The 15,976-nt window shown below is 41.3% G+C and overlaps 1 protein-coding gene, 1 long non-coding RNA gene and 1 other non-coding gene across 4 annotated transcripts in view; 1 reads left to right on the forward strand and 2 right to left on the reverse strand.

Annotated features, from left to right (window-relative positions):
* LOC105475697 (serine/threonine kinase 31) overlaps positions 1-15,976 on the forward strand; it is a 297,831-nt gene that overhangs the window by 163,710 nt on the left and 118,145 nt on the right. The gene's annotated exons all lie outside the window — the stretch shown is intronic.
* Positions 1,185-14,285, reverse strand: LOC105475699 (uncharacterized). Of its 2 annotated transcripts, none has more exons than XR_011622237.1 (5): positions 14,039-14,285; positions 13,096-13,381; positions 4,475-4,564; positions 1,770-1,940; positions 1,185-1,256 (listed from the first exon to the last, which is right to left on the reverse strand). It is a non-coding gene; the product is annotated as an uncharacterized lncRNA (long non-coding RNA). The 2 variants fall into 2 exon arrangements; XR_011622236.1 differs by having other exon boundaries at positions 14,016-14,285.
* LOC112425578 (small nucleolar RNA U13) lies at positions 11,759-11,864 on the reverse strand. The gene has a single exon (XR_003016697.2). It is a non-coding gene; the product is annotated as a small nucleolar RNA U13 (small nucleolar RNA).

The following is a 15,976-nucleotide window of genomic DNA, read 5'->3' on the forward strand; positions in this document are numbered from 1 at the left end:
CATGGTTTAGATGCTTCACCTTCACTGTAAAGCATCACTTCTGGCTGTTATTAGTGTATGGTTCTAGCTTTATTATGTGCTACTCTTTTTTTTTTTTTTTTTTTTTTGAGACGGAGTCTCGCTCTGTCACCCAGGCTGGAGTGCAGTGGCCGGATCTCAGCTCACTGCAAGCTCCGCCTCCCGGGTTCACGCCATTCTCCAGCCTCAGCCTCCCGAGTAGCTGGGACTACAGGCGCCCGCCGCCTCGCCCGGCTAGTTTTTTGTATTTCTTAATAGAGACGGGGTTTCACCGTGTTAGCCAGGATGGTCTCGATCTCCTGACCTCGTGATCCGCCCGTCTCGGCCTCCCAAAGTGCTGGGATTACAGGCTTGAGCCACTGCACCCGGCAATTATGTGCTACTCTTAATTTTCTGGTGAGAAAGCTCAAGAGAATGTTACTCATTAGAGTTGCCTATAAACCAATCATAGACAGGCTCTGAGAATGTAGGGGCTTTACTATGAAGAAGATGTAGTCCTTATTATTGCTATAGAAGCTCCTTTACCCAAAGTGTTACTTGAATATCACAGATTAGGAACATAGCTGCACTCCAGAGCCAAAGTATATAATCCCTGACCTCCTTCAACAGATGGATAATGAAGCAGTTGTTGTGTGTAGTCACTACATTACTTATCAGTGTTCAGCATGTCTGCTGGTCTTTATACCTGGTTTTGAAGTTGAACACGAATATTATTAGCTTTGTCATGTTTCTTTCTTCTCTTTCTTTTTTTTTTTTATTTTTGATACCAAGTTTCACTCTTGTTGCCCAGGATAGAGTGCAATGGCATGACTCAGCTCACTGCAGTCTCCGTCTCCCAGGTTCAAGCGGTTCTCCTACCTCAGCCTCCCCAGTAGCTGGAATTACAAGTGCATGCCACCATGCCTGGCTAATTTTTGTGTTTTTAGTAGAGATGGGGTTTCACCGTGTTGCCCAGCCTGGTCTTGAACTCCTGACCTCTGGTGATCCATCTGCCTCGGCCTCCCAAAGTGCTGGGATTACTGGCATGAGCCACCACACCTGGCTGTCATGTTTCTTAAGTGCAAAACAGAAAGAATGTTGACAGTGCTAGTTAACAGAGGAATGCAATTAGGATGAAGATGAAAGCAAAGAAGAAAAACAATGAAATGCCAAGAAAAGAGGTATATATGAGCACTGTTTAATGGTAGGATTGATTTTGAAGGTCCAAGAACAAATTCTGCAACATGCAAATGTCATCCCTGTGCAATGGACAAAAGTAGGTAAGTAGGCCTTTGTGAAATAATTCATGCACAAAGCTATTCACTGTGACTTTCTCTGTAATAGATAAAAAGCCTACAAACAAACTGATTGCCCAACAAAAGGGGACCAGATAAGTAATGATGATAGATCCATACAATGAAAACTACGAACATCTAAAAAAACGAGGATGCTCTTTATGTATTGATATTGAATAGCCGTCATGTTAATTTGTTAAGCTAAGCAAGATCAAGATGCAGAACATTAATAATATGTTACCATTTCTGTAAGAAAAAGAATAAAAATACATACAAAAAGATTCTCTTTTATATGTGTAGAATATCTCTATAAGAAATAGGTAGCATTAGGTGCAGTTGGGGAGGGCAACAGGGAGGACAAAATTGGGAGGGAGAGGCCTTTTCATTGTAAGGCCTTTTGTGTCTTTAAGATTTTCAACTATAATACTGTTCAATAATAAAATAATCATTAAGGGCTGGATAAATGGAAAAACTTACCTGTGACCAGAGGCCAACATCCATGTTGTATGCATATTAGCATAATATTAAATCACGTGAAGGCTGGGATTTTGTTGAGGAATTTAGAGGCTCAACATGTAACAGTTCTTCTAAGACTTTATCCTCATAAATCATGAATTATTCCATAGATTTAAAGCCTTTTTGGATGTACTGTAGTGAAATGAAAATTTGGGGTTCTGTAGTGGCTAAGGCATCATATACAACATTTGCAGAGATAGTTAAAGAGTAGGCAGATAGCACTTTGGGAGGCTGAGGTGGGCAATCACTTGAGGTCAGGAGTTTGAGACCAGCCTGACCAACATGGTGAAACCTCATCTCTACTGAAAACACAAAAATTAGCCAGGTGTGATAGTGCATGCCTGTAATCCCAGCTACTCGGGAGGCTGAGGCAGGAAAATCACTTGAACCCGGGAGGCAGAGGTTGCAGTGAGCTGAGACTGAGCCACTGCACTCCAGCCTGGGCGACAGAGTAAGACTCTATGAGTGAGTCTCAAAAAAAAAAAAAAAGTAGGCAGAAACTTGTTTCAGCAATTTTCCATGTTTTTGACAAAGCACATATCTGTAATAAAGAGAAGCACATTCACATATGCATGCATTTTCCTTCTTTCTTCCCTTCTTTTTTCCTTCCTTCCTTCTTTCTTATTTTCTTTTGAGACAGCGTCTTGCTCTGTTGCCCAGGGCTCAAGTGATCCTCCCATCTCAGCCTCCTGATTAGCTGGGGCTACAGCTGTGCACCACCATGCCCACCTAATTTTTGTATTTTTTTTTTTTTTTGTAGAGATGGGATCTTTCCATGCTGCACAGGCTGGCCTTGAACTACTGGGCTCAAGCAATCCTCCTGCCTTGGCCTCCCAACGTGCTGGAGTTCCAGGTATGAGCCACCAAGCCTGGCCTGCACTCAGTTTTTTACTAAGTAATTCATTCAAAAAATATTAATTAAGCACCTACCACATCCCAAGCACCTTTGAAAGCACCAGGATTATAACAGTGAACAAAATAAGTGGTGGCTCATATGGAGCTTACATCCTAATGTGAGAGACAGGCAATATATAAGTAGACAAAAATTTCAGATGCTTCTGGATATGAAAAAAATAAAGCCGAAAAAGGGGATACAGTATGTCTTGAGATGGAGGGAGGATTATTTTGGGTAATTAGAGACATTTTCTTTGAGCAGGTGAGAAAAGAACCGAATGATGACAGTGAATAGGAGTGTGAAGATCTTGGGGAAGAGTATTCCAAGCAGGAGGAACAGCAAGTGGAAAGGCCCAGAGATAGGACGTACTTAGTGTGTTCAAAGAACAGCTGGGGGATCATGTGGCTAATGTGTAATGACTGAGGATGGGGTTGGTAGGAGAGGATGCGTCTCAAACTTGTATGTGCACATCAGTCATCTGGGGCTCTCCTCTGATTCTTTAGGTCTGGGGTGGGGTCCAAGATGATGTCTTTCTAACGAGCTCCCTGGTAATGTGGCAAGATGTTAGATGGCACGGAGTCTGAATTTTATGTCATTCAGGAGGACACTGGCGGATTTTAGGTAGAGAAGTGACATAATCCTATCTACGGTTTAAAAATATTGCTCTGGCTATTCTGTGGAGAACAGACTGTTGATTTCAAGCATTAAAATAAGTAACCAATTAGGAGTTTACTGAGTAACTCAAGTGAGAGAGAAAATGACTTGAACTAGAGTTACTGTGATGAAGGTGGTATTGGTAAGATTCAGGATACATTTTGAATGCAGTGGGACAGGACTTATTGATGATGATTAGTGCGGGCAAAGGAAAGGAATCAAAGATGACTCCTAGTTTTTAGTCAGATTAACAACCCACTGGATGAATGGAGGTATATTGAGACAGGAAATTTTGGGGATGGGGCAGATATTTCCTATTTATTGGAAACTATCTGAGGAGTGCAAAGTGAAAGCCCACTTGCTCATTGTGGTGACTGTGGAGGTGTGCCTATCAGATCTTTCTTTAAGAGAACTGGCCACAATGAGTGCAGTAAGTTGATAGCCCATAGTTGCAGGTGCCTTCAATATCTGATTAAGATTTAGAGTTGAGTCCATCTGATTCCCAGGCAGCATCAGGAGTGATGCAAGGGCTTGCCAGAGCTCCCTACTGGCCTGGCCAGAACTTCCTAAGAGCTGCACTGTAGTCTGAGCCTCCTGCTACCCTCTTCTCCTTCCTCTCCCTTCTCCTTGTATAGGAGTCAGCCCTACACCATAGACTGAAGGTTTTCTTTTATCTTTCGCTGGCATTATCTCCAATACATCTTTTGCATTTCTAACACCTTCTTGGCATCTGTTTCCAAGAGGACCAATTGACAACCTCACTTAGAAGTCACAACACACGGACTTAGAACCAGCCTTTCAGAATCTGATCTGCTTATAAATAGAGGAGCTTCTGTACTTAGGTCATCCTGAAATCTAATTTTCTTCCTGTTAACTATATATTCTTGATTAGTGCTGTCCAATCCGCATATAATGGGAGCCACATATGTAATTCTAAATTTTCTAGTAGCTACATTAAAAAAAAGAAATAGGTGAAACTAAATATAATAATACATTTTATTTAACCTCATGTATCAAAAATGTTATTTTAACATGTAATCAATATAAATATTATTAATAAAGTATTTTATATTCTTTTTTTTTAATACTAAGACTGAACTCTAGTGGTTACACTTACAGCACATCTCAGTTTCGCTAGCCACAATTCAAATGTGTAATCTTCTGCCATTTCACTGTGTGCCCACATGACCTCTTCCTTGTACATTCCCTGGAGAGATAAGAGAGCAAACTCTGATTTTCCTTATTAGGATGATAATCCTATTGGGTTAGAACCCCACTCTGTGACCTCATTTAATCTTAATTACCTCCATAGAGGCCCTATCTCCAGATACAATCTTGTTGGGCCTTCACTATATGACTTTTGAGGGGGCACAATTCAATCCATAGGAGAGGGTGTCTTTCTATCCTTCAGTGCCTTCTATGGCACCTGTGCTCCCTGTTCATAGTGTAGAGGAGCAAACATGAGTTTAGGAATCCACCAGAACTGGGTGTCTGTTATTTACCAACTGTGTGACCTTGGAGAAGTTGCCTGACCTCTCTTAGATCTCTCACCTGTAAAATGGAGATAATGCTGCCTTTTTACAGTGCTGTGAGACTTGTATGAAGCAGTACATGTGGAGGCCTAAGGCCCTGGATTGGCCAGGTGGTAGATGCTCAAGAATGGACAATTTTATTGATATGCACTTTGCCTGCTGATTTGTAATTTTATTATTGATTTCATAGTTCACACTTAAAACTGCAGAGTCACAATCTACCAGCAAAAAGGAAGTAACTGTAGGGTTCAGTGCAAAAAGAATAAATCTGCTTTGCTTTCCTATGTGATTTCACAGTATATACTGTAATCAATGGGGGCTGGGATGCCTACATGCACAATGCACAGAAGTATGGCTTCTGTAAACTTTTTTTGTTCAAATTCTAATCTTCAGCTGTTCAATATTTTGTGGTCACCATTCTTGTTAGCTGAGGTATCCATCTAATATTTATTAGCTCTTTTAAGTAAACATTGGAAAATAATACAATGTAATGCACTGCTAATAGAAAACAGCAGGGGGACAGAGAGGGCTCCTTTTAATTTTTTTTAACAGTCTACCTCCATTAAAATCCCCAGTTGAGATTAAGGCTATCTTGGAGAAACACAGAGAGGAAACCTGAACTAGTAACATGAATATTTTATGTAGTAGATCTTCAACCAGGGGCTTTCTGTTCTTTGAAGATTCTGTGGGTATATCTTTCTTGACTGCAATCACACATTTGCAGAATTCAAAATAAAACATACAGTGTATATCAATTGCAGCATTACATCAGTGTCCGTCTTTTTAAAAATTGAGTTGTATGGTTTTGGTGTTGAGTTAAAAAAAATAGATACTATGCTTGAATAGAAGCATCTGTAAACTCTTAAGCATCTCCTGTATAAGTGGAATTAGGTATTTTTTCTAGTTCAAAGTACCCTCTGAAAGAGCTTCAATTTGGTTTCTGTTTTTTTCTTTTCAACTAAACACATGTTGGTGGGGTGGCAACACATGTTGGTGGTAACATGTGGGTGGGGTCAGGGGAGTGGAGGGCAATTATTTCCCTGATGGATGGGGCAGTCTTGAATGAAAACAGCCATCATTATTGTTTGTGGGATTCTATTCAGTTTGTTTCAGAGATTAGTGAGGAAAGGTAACAATAGCGACCCTCGAATTAAAAAAGAATCTTTAAGGGTAGATACCCATGAGAACCCCAGCATGGCAGAACTGGAGTGGAGCCCAAGGATCATCAGTCCAGCTCCTCTTTCAGGAATAAGGAAGTGAAGTAACTTGACCAAAGTCTAACATAGCTTGTTGCAGAGCTGGTGTTAGAATCCACCACTCCTGGCTCTGATTTTTCCATGAAACATAATTTTTGTCCCTGGAAACCTCTCTTTTCTTTTTAAATTGATTTTAAACAAACTAGTTAAAATCTCCCCTAGAAACTTCTAGTTTCCCTGTGTTGTGTAAAGGAAGATTGTAGCTGTTATGTACTGAATGTCTGAGTTTCCTCAAATTCGTATGTTGGAGCCCCAACCCCCAATGTGATGGCATTTGGCCATGGGGCCTTTGGAAGGTAATTAAGTTTAGATGAGATCATGAGGGTGGGGCCTCTATAATGGGATTAGTGTCCTGATAAGAAGAAAACGAGAAGCCAGAGCTCTGTCTCTGTCCATATGCGAGGATACAGCAAGAAAGAAGGCAGCTATCTGTAAACCAGGAAGCATTCCCTCACTGGGGAACTGAATTGGCTGGTACTTTGATTTTGTATTTCTCAGCCTCCAGAGCTGTGAGAAATAAATCCCTGTGGTATTTTGTTATTGCAGCCTAAGTAGACTAAGATAGAAGCCAATCAACTAAAGATGTACCAGAAATAAAGATACTGATTTTTAAAAGTAAAAACATAGTTAAACCAGATCTGATTTCTCCTTTTTAGAAAAGCATGACTTTTATGAAATGTTGAAATCAACCAATCATTCATTCATTCAAAATTTTTCTTTGAACACTGTATGCCAAGCTTGGAATGTAGAATCCTGGGCCCTGACTCTGGAGTCTAGTGGAAGAGGTCTATCCGTAAATACGTAATTACTCCTGGAAGGCAGGGCTCATGTCTCTCTTTTTTTCTCACCATTTAATCCATGTTCTCTAATGGGGACAGAGGGCATTCCATTACAGTTGACCCTTGAACAACATGGATTTCAACAGTGTGGGTCCACTTCTACGTGGATTTTTTTCAACCAAATGCAGATGGAAGACAGTATTCATGGAGTTAAAAAAAAGTAGATACTATACTTGAATATAAGCATCCATAAACTCTTCATCTCAAAACCCAAGAATATGGATGGCTTCTTTTTTCTTTTTATTTATTTTATTTAACTTTTAAGTTCAGGAGTACAAGTGCAGGTTTGTTTCATAGGTAAACTTGTGTCATGGGTTTTTTTGAGGGGTAGAGATTATTTCATCACCCAGGTATTAAGCCTAGTACCCATTAGTTATTTTTCCTGATCTTCTCCCTCCTCCCAACCTCCACTCTCTGAAAGACCCCAGTGTGTGTTGTTCCCCTCTGTGTATCCATGTGTTCTCATCGTTTAGCTCCCACTTATAAGTGAGAACATGCGGTATTTGGTTTTCTGTTCCTGTGTTAATTTGCTAAACATAATGGCCTCTAGCTTTATCCATGTCCCTGCAAAGGACACGATCACGTTCTTTTTTTTTTTTTTTTTTGAGATGGAGTCTCGCTTTGTTGCCCAGGCTGGAGTGCAGTGGCGTGATCTCGGCTCACTGCAACCTCCACCTCCCTGCCTGAAGCAATTCCCCTGCCTAAGCCTCCCGAGTAGCTGGGATTACAGGCGCATGCCACAATGCCTGGCTAAATTTTTGGATTTTTAGTAGAGATGGAGTTTCACCATGTTGGCCAGACTGGTCTCGAACTCCCAACCTCAGGCAATCCGCCCACCTCGGCCTCCCAAAGTGCTGGGATTACACGTGTGAGCCACCGCACCCTGTAGATCTCATTCTTTTTAATGGCTGCAGGCTGTTTTTTTCTGTACTCGGGCTCTACAGGGCCAACTGTGGGACTTGAATATGTGAGGATTTTGGTATATGTGGGGTTGGCAGGAGTAGAGGGGCTGGAACTAGTCCTCTATATATGGAGGGATGCTAGTTTTGAATGAATCAATCAGTGGGAAGAATGGATCAAACATAGCTTTAGAGAAGAGGTGATTTTAGGCTGGTTTTATTCATTGAAATACACTTTTTTTTTTTTTTTTTTTTTTAAAGAAGTAAAGATAGGGAGAGGTGTGATACGGAGCTTGAGCAGAAGTTTTCATCTGATGCCATGTCCTTTATTTGACATTGGTTTCATCTTGCTACAGCCCAAGATATCCAGTGCCCATATAAGAAGCTACACTTTTGATTGAAATCCCAGGATTATAGAAATGGAACTGGAACCAGCTCTCTGCTCTCAGAATCAAAAGAAACTAATGATACCTTGATCAGGAAGAAGAGAGGAAACCAATTTTTTAAAAAAGACTGTATTTACATTCATTTAATTTATTATTTTATGTTTATTGACTCATTTAGTACTCACAACTCTGAAAAAATGTTATTGCATTTTAGAGATGAGAAAACTGAGGTTCAGAAAGACCGAACAACTTGTCCAAAGTTGTATAGCTATTCAGGTGGAGCTGGTATTTGAGTCCAGTTGTTTCTGACTCCCTAGGCCAGCAGCCTCTGAAGCGCATGCATTTTCCACCCTGTCCCCATACTGCCAGAGCTCAGTGCCATACTTAGGCAGTCAGTTCAGTTCCAACGTCTTACTATCTGCCATGTTTTCAGACTGAAACCTGGGCTTTTATGAGCTCAGTGGAAACACAAGAAATGTTATATCTAAGTTTTTCTTAATTCACTGGAAATCCGTTTGAGCTGATGCTTCATGTGGTATGTTTGACAGTGTAACTCATCCCAGTTTTGCCTAATAAAGGAGAGGAAGTTTGGAGAATGGTTAGTAGAAAGAAGGAGGGGAGAGGAGGGAGGAAGGCAGGAGAGAGAGAAAGGAAGATAAAAGATATTTGTCAGAGAGTGGCTGGAAGGAAAATGAAGTTTTCCGGGAAGGGCACTACTGATTTTAACTGGGAAATGGCCAGGAGCTAAAGGCCAGTGATGAGCAACAATGGACATGCCAGGCTGATGAGAGTTTAGTGTTGTATTTAAACATAAAACCTATGCAAAGTTGATGCTGCCTATCAGGATACTTACAGCCTCATCTCATGAACCCCTGGAGCACCAGGGCAGAACAGTTGGGAGGAGCTGGACTGGAACAGGGATTTCCTGGGTTGCTGTAGAAGTTCTAAGAGTGTTTTTTTGTTCTTTTAAAAAAAATTATTTGTATTAAATTAAGGGATACAAGTGCAGTTTTATTACAGGAATGTATTGCACAGTCGTGAGGTCTGGGCATTCAGTGTATCCATCACCTGAATCAAATGTACGTTTTACCCATGAAGTACTTTCTTATCCCTCACCTCCTCCCTACCTCCCACCCTTCCAAGTCTCCAATGTCTAGCCTGTTCTTTCCTCTATCAGATTCCCACACAATCATCCAATAGCTGAGAAAATCAATTGCTTTGTACTAGTAACTACTTTCAGTGTTTTCTATTTGTAGTATTTTATTTTATTTTATAAGGGCACATTTGACTCTGAAATCATCATTAATGGTAGAATTTCAGACCCTGTGATAGGCCAGTTTGAATGAACACAGGTACTATTCTAAAATGATACCTCCTCTGTTGTGGGTCCTCCCTGTGCTCTGGGATAGCCCCGTCTTGGGGAAACTGTGCTGTGCCGAGGTGTTTTTTCATACGATTGCTTTCCCATAGTGCATCTGCCATGGGAAAGTGAGCTACATGGAAGAGAAGCATACAGAAAATAAGAAGAGAAGACAATGGGCTCTTCCTGAGAAGCAGTCATTGCTATGAAGAAAGTCACTTAGAGGGCAAGAAGAGAGACACAGGCTGCTTGTGAGACCCTCGGGCAGAGTGAGAGCACGAAGATGGTCCCTGTGGACTTCAGGTCACAGGTAGATCTGACAGCTTAGGCTCATTTTCTCAGGGTCATGACTGTTGAGAAGGATGGATTTCACCTTCTGTGTAAGAAGCATTCCTAGAAATATGAAAACGTTTGCTTGTAACTGCCACCGAGCAGGGACAGAAGCTGCCACGTGTGGAGGGCTCTTGTCAGTGTCCTGAGCACTCTGCATTTGTGGCATGTTACTTTTCTCAACTGTATAACAGGAGAACTGGATCAGGAGATCCAGTCTAACTCATTTTGACAGACTCTCCAGGGTTTGGGTGGAAAACAGCCTTTGCATTGCTGAGGTTACAGAAGCAAGGATTAATCATACCTCAGAGCTATGCATCTGTTTTGACCAGCAGGACTACTCCCTGATGCAGTATGTGTGTGTGTGTGTGTGTGTGTGTGTGTGTGTGTGTGTGTGTGTGTGTGTGTAACATTTTCTTTTTCTCTCAACTTTCTTCCTGGAATGTTGCTGATACTTTCTGATCTGATTTTCGTTTTGACTACTGGCTCCCTTTCCCTTTTGCACAGGTGCAAGGCTGAGGTTTTCTTCAACTGACAATTCTTTATCAGTACACGGAATTTTAGAAATGGACTGGGAGATAGGCTATCCCTGATGCACTTTTAGTTTCAGATCATCTTATCTGCATCCAGCCCCTGGCATTTGCTGCTTCCTAGAAACATAAAATTGGTAAATTTGCTGGCTTTTATTTATTTATTTTTTTTGCCTTAAATAAAATCCTTTTCCTCTGTGATAATCAGCTCCTGGGAAATGGCAACTATGACTACATCCACCAGCCCTTTGATATGGCAGCTACGGAAGAAAGAATGATGTGGCTTGTTTGCCTTACTAATTTTTTCCTCCTCACATAGGTCTATGGGAGCATTTAATGAACCCATATGGATTTGAAAAGGACCTCACAGAAATAGAGTAGAAATCCAAGAGGGTTTGAAACATCAGATTTAGCTTCCCCTATCAGCAGGTCTTTAGTTTGAGATGGCTTCTTGAGCCACCTGAGTCAGAGCAGGAGGAGTCCAGCAGAAAGCCCCGGCAGACCTGCCCTGAGAAATGTTCTCTGACAAAGTGGCAGTGGAAGTGCTGCCTCTGATCATCCTCAGGCACATAACAGAAGGCAGAGATTTCACAAGGGGAGGGTGTTTTCCTGTTTGGACCCCTGGCTTGTTGACTTTTGTCATTCTCCTTTGGCCAGTCACACACCCTCGCTCTAACGCTAATCTCACCCTGGGCCTGGTGGGTATAGCAGGGTGGGGCAGCATGTTACCAGCTTTGGCTTTGCATCCAAGCTGGGAGGAGCTGACAGGACCACAGACACAAATGAAAGCTCTTTCTCCACCTCATGGAAGGGCAGAACCCTGCTGCTGGGCACTCTTTTGAGCATGACTGTGTATTGTGAACTCAGAGTTTCACTCGCTGAGGGGTTGCTTGGTTGAGCCATTTGCACTCAGGGTTTGAGGACGTTGCTTCTCTGACATTTCCCAGATGTGGTTTGTGGTCGGATGCCCACGTGGCTTTAGATCAGCATTTTCTAGATACTGTTTCTGAGTCTTTAGATTTCAAAGGACATCAAGATTGGGCTGTGTGACCTTTTCCTTTAAGCTGCCTCACTTTATGCTCACTTTATATCTCTGATTTTTTTTTTCTCTCTTACTCTGCACTGCTTTCTCCCTACCCGTCTCCTAATTTGGGTTTCTCTGTTATCTCCTTATGCATAGCACTGCTTCTTTCAGTAGAAATAAATAAATAATGCACAATTTCTGATTTATAAATAATACATTCTCAAACTAAGATAATTTTTTTTTCACTTCAGACATAATTTGCTAAAGTCGAGTCAAACAAGATTTGAGGGAGGCACTTCTCACACATTAGCGTGAAAACCCAATCATCACGCTCTTGAACCACAAAGGGATGGAGATGAAATTTTTTTGAAACATGTAAAAGTAGAAAAAATTTAAAAAATCCATTCTAATATAAAAAATCACCCTCTCCTCTCCTTCCTGAATCTTTTTATTAGATGTTGACTAGGTGCTGGCATTTCATTTATAAAAATAAGCATGTCAAATGCCCACAGGCAAGGGCAGCTTTATAACCAAGGGAAACAGTGGGTGCAGCGGAAAGAGTGTAGACTGATCTGGGTCTGAAACCCAGCACAGCCACATCCTGGCCATGACTTTGGGCAAGTAATTTATCCTCTGTCGGCCTCAATGAGTAAAGTAGGAGTAGAAAATATGTGTCTTGGGAGTATTAAATGTTAGACTAAAAGCTATGCAAGGGCAGCCTTTCACAGGGAAGATGTTCAATAAATACTTTTGCAATGATAATATAATTTAAAAGTTAGGAAAATAGGCTGTGAGGGAAGTGTAGGCAATGGGAGCAGTTAGGGCTGGAGTGAGGGAGGGGTGTGAGGAAGAATCAGCTTGGCAGAGGAATTTCTAGGGCACATCTGATTCTACCCAGGAGGCTCACTTTGCTGCTGCAAAAACCCGGAAGTGTGGAGCCCCCAATGCTGATTCATCTGAGAAATCTTCCGTGACTACCCTGCCCTTGTAGAGAAGGAATTTTTTTTTTTCCCCTCTCTGCTCCCGCAGCACTTTGTGGCTTTTTAATGAATTTATCACATTATAAAATCTTTTAAAAATTGACAGCTGGATTCCTCACATGCCTGTGAATTTCTCCAGGGTAGGGATAACACCACACTCATCTTTGTATCCTCAGATGTGCCCAGCCTGGTTTGTTAGATGTCAGGGTAGATGGATATGTCCATGTATAGTGCACATTATCATCAGTGCAAATAAAGCTTTGCTGACTCAGAATGCTTGGAGGCGTGAGGATTTGTGCGTGGGTTTCTTTTTGCAGGAGTTGTTGGGGAGAGGCTGTGGTGCAGCAGAAAGGACAGACTCTAGAATGGAGAGATGCTGTGTTCTGATTAGTTAAATTTTCTCTACATTTAAAGTATACACAAATATCCCTTTTGGTTTCAGCCCCCATTCAGTGTTTCTGAAAATCCATAGGGATTCAATACTTCTTAAACTTTTCCACTGCAAAATACCCTAAGGCAAAGGGGAGTGACCACCAGCCTGATTGGGGTTGGGAAGAGTAGGGGATGGGGTCAAAACCTGAAATTGTCTGCAGCACACTCACAATTTTGAAGAGTATTTCATTGTCTGGATGCATGCGGTTTTAATTTTAGCACTTTGGGAGTAGAGGCGGTAGGATTGATTGAGCCCAGAAGTTTGAGACCAGCCTAGGCAACATGGCAAAATCTAGTCTTTACAAAAAAAATTAGCCAGCTGTGTCGACCTGCATGTGTAGTCCCAGATACTCGGGATGCTGAGGCCGGAGCATTCCTTGAGCCCAGGTTGCGGATGCGGAGAACTGTTATTGCGCCACTGCACTCCAGCCTGAGCAAGAGAGCAAGACCCTGTCTCTAAAATAAATAAATAAATAAATAAATAAATAAATAAATAAATAAATAGTGTTACTTAATCTTAAAAATTCATGAACATGTTGCATTAAACACCATTCATTCCATCATTCCATCATCAATAATGACCCTCTCCTTCCCGAATCTTTTCACTAGCCAGACTAGATGTTGACATTTCATTCATAAAAAATAAGCACGTCGGCTGGGCGCGGTGGCTCGCTCCTGTAATCTCAGCACTTTGGGAGGCCGAGGTGGGCGGATCACGAGGTCAGGAGATCCAGACCATCCTGGCTAACACGGTGAAACCCTGTCTCTACTAAAAATATATATTAAAAAAAAATTAGCCGGGTGTGGTAGTGGGCGCCTGTAGTCCCAGCTACTGGGGAGGCTGAGGCAGGAGAAGAGCGTGAACCCAGGAGGCGGAGCTTGCAGTGAGCGGAGATCACACTACTGCACTCCAGCCTGGGTGACAGAGCAAGACTCCGTTTCAAAAAAAAAAAAAAAAAAACCATGTCAGATGCCTGCAGGCAGGGGCAGCTTTATGTTCAACTTTGTTTTTATACCATACATATACATAATTTTCCTCTCTAAATCTCTGAAGAAAATTGAGCTTTAGGAAGATGTGCCATATTTATACCTTGACTTGGTTCTCCTCCTGACCTCTTTACTCCACACACCCCCACAACCATGTAGGTCTGAGGGAGTGTGGGCCCAGGATTCTCAGGGCATGGTGTATTTTCCTACCGTAGTAAATGCAGGTACAGGCATACACTGCAAGAGGCTGTTTCAGTCAATAATGGGCCTCACGTACAAAGGTAGTTCCAGAAGATGGTAATCAGGCTGAAAAATTCCCATCGCCTAGTGATGTCATAGCCATTGTGTCCTCAAAGCACAATGTATCACTCCTGTGTTTGTGGTGACCCTGGTATTAACAAACCTATTGTGCTACCAGATGTGTGACAGTCTACCACATACAATTATGTACAGTACATGATACTTGATGATGATAAATGACTATGTTATGGGTTTATGTATTTACTATACCTCTTATTATTTTACTGCGTACACTTTTTCCTTATGAAAACACCCTCGGGCAGGTCCTTTCGGAGGTATTCTGGAAGAAGGCATTGTTCTCATAGGAGATGATAGTGCCCTGAGTGTTATTGCCCCGAAGGCTTTCTAGTGGGACAGGATGTGGAGGTGAAAGATACTGGTACTGATGATCTTGACCCTGTGGAGGCCTAGGCAAATGTGTGTGTTTGTATCTTAGTTTTTAACAAATAATTTTAAAAAGTTAAAAAAAAATTAAAAAATAGATAAAGGCTTATAGAATAAGAATATAAAAAAGAAAATAGGCCTGGTGCAGTGGCTCATACCTGTAATCCCAGCACTTTGGGAGGCTTAGCTGGGCAGATTGCTTGAGCCCAGGAGTTCAAGAGCAGTCTGGGCAACGTGACAAAATGCCATCTCTACAGAAAATAGAAAAATTAGCCAGGCATGGTGGTGCACACTTGTGGTCTCAGCTACTTGGGAGAGTGAGGTGGGAGGATCACCTGAGCCCAGGAGGTTGAGGCTGCAGTGAGCTGTGATTGCACTACTGCACTCAACCGGAGTAACAGGGAGACCCTGTCTCCAAAAAAGAAAATAAAATAAAAAGAAAAGAAAATATTTTTGTGTAACTGTACAACGTGCTTGTGTTTTAAGCTAAATGTTATTACAGATGAATCAAAAACTTAAAAAATTAAAAGTTTATAAAGTCAAAAAAATTACAGTTAGCTAAGGTTAATTTATTATTGAAAAAAGAAAAATATTTTTATAAATTTAATGTAACCTGAGTTTACAGTGTTTATAAAGTCTGGAGTAGGGTTCTACTGTAGTACAGTACTACAGTAATGTCCTATGCCTTCACATTCACTGACTTATCTAGAGCAACTTCCAGTCCTGCAAGCTTCATTCATAGTGAGTGCCTTATACAAATGTATCATTTTGAAATCTTTGATGCCATAATTTCCCTGTATCTTTTCTATGTTTAGCTATGTTTAGATATACAAATCCTTAACATTGTGTTACAGTTGCCTACAGTATCCAGTACACTAACATGCTCAACAGGGTTGTAGCCTAGGAACACTAGGCTATACTATATAACCTCAGTGTGTGGTAGGCTCTGCCATCTGTATATGAGCACTCTATAATGTTTGCACAGTGATGAAATTATCTAGTGATACATTTGATAGAACATATCCCCATCATTAAATGATGCATGACTGTATTTGAAAAGTTAGGATATTATATCTCTAGATGACTAGTTCTCCCTGTTGGAGACTTTTCACATACGAGGCCCAACTACAGAAATGAAACTAATAGTCCTAGATGAATCTTGGGGAAATCTATCTCCTTGCTTTATATTCCTATTGTATGGCTTCGGGTTGCATCGGTATTGATTCCGTCTTCTTAGAAAGATGTTGCTTTACATGGGCCATAAACCTGCTGACTTGTGATTTTTAATGCTTTTCTTTTTTTCTCTTAAGACATCAAGGAGACAAATTGGGCCAATTAGAAGTTTTAGGTGGTCAAGGGCAGAGAACTTATGTCATGGGA

Source organism: Macaca nemestrina, chromosome 4 (assembly GCF_043159975.1).
Source record: "Macaca nemestrina isolate mMacNem1 chromosome 4, mMacNem.hap1, whole genome shotgun sequence".
In the NCBI taxonomy this organism is placed as follows: Eukaryota; Metazoa; Chordata; class Mammalia; order Primates; family Cercopithecidae; genus Macaca; species Macaca nemestrina.